Consider the following 1,094-nt stretch of genomic DNA (forward strand, 5'->3'; position numbering starts at 1 on the left):
CTACATGCATTCCAGAACTTGGCCGGTTACTTCATTTTATCGACCCCGGGGGAATGACAGACAAAGTTGATCTCGCCCATAGTTAAACTCAGGCGAAAACCCTCCGGCGGAATGCAACATAGAAACGAAACCTTTTTGTCGCAAACAACCAAGATTCCTGTGAACCATGTTATCCGTTTCAGCTTTGGTTCAAGTACCATGAAGAATTCGTGGGTGGTCTTGCTCAATTATCGAGCTCAACAGATTTACTGTACCCACGGCATGGAAATAAGACGCACAGACAAAATTCTCGTCAACAATAAATGACCAAGAACTTCGAAAAAGCGTCCTTCTTCAACCTAACGATATTGAAGTAAATAACCTTAACATCAGAAAGGGCTATTATCTAATATTGACATCAAATCTTGACACAGGCTAGCAATTTCGAGGAATGGGCAAGTCGATAACATCGACCCCCCCAGTGTCCAACTAATACTTATTTTATCGACCCCGAAAGGATGAAAGGCAAAGTCAACCTTGGCAGAATTTGAACTCAGAACGTGCAGACGGGCGAAATGCAACTAAGCATTTTGCCTTGAGCTGTTATATAATGTCAATAGATTAGTATTATATATCAATGACAAAGACCCCAAAGGTGCTGTTGACAAGAGCAAAAGGGCAAAAGCTCGCTCGATCTCAGTTTTCAGTACGAATACAGGCCGCGAAAGCGTGACTCATCGAATTAAACTCGTAGTGTGAGGTATACCCATGCGCGCGCGCGCGCACACACACACACATATATAACCAGCCGAAATTGCAAAGATAATCTGGAACTCAACTGAGGAAAGAAAACTCCAAATGACCCGTCCTTGTTTTCTTTGTATCGTCTATCTGGATGTTTTCCGTTCTTGTCCCATTTTTGCATATATATATATATAGCTGCGGCGGTACATATTCTAAAATTGGAACGATACAGAGAAGATTAGCATGGGCCCTGTGCAAGGATGACACGCAAATTCGCGAAGCGTTCTATATTTTTCCATAGGCGCACGAGTGGATGTGTGGTAAGTAGCTTGCTTACCAACCACATGGTTCCGGGTTCATTCACACTGCGT

At 43.1% G+C, this 1,094-nt stretch overlaps 1 non-coding gene across 1 annotated transcript; it reads left to right on the forward strand.

Moving 5' to 3' along the window:
• Positions 1–914: 914 nt before the first annotated feature.
• On the forward strand, positions 915–1,018 carry LOC115221835. The gene has a single exon (XR_003882655.1). It is a non-coding gene; the product is annotated as a U6 spliceosomal RNA (small nuclear RNA).
• Positions 1,019–1,094: the final 76 nt, after the last annotated feature.

This window comes from Octopus sinensis, linkage group LG18 (assembly GCF_006345805.1).
Source record: "Octopus sinensis linkage group LG18, ASM634580v1, whole genome shotgun sequence".
NCBI lineage: Eukaryota > Metazoa > Mollusca > Cephalopoda > Octopoda > Octopodidae > Octopus > Octopus sinensis.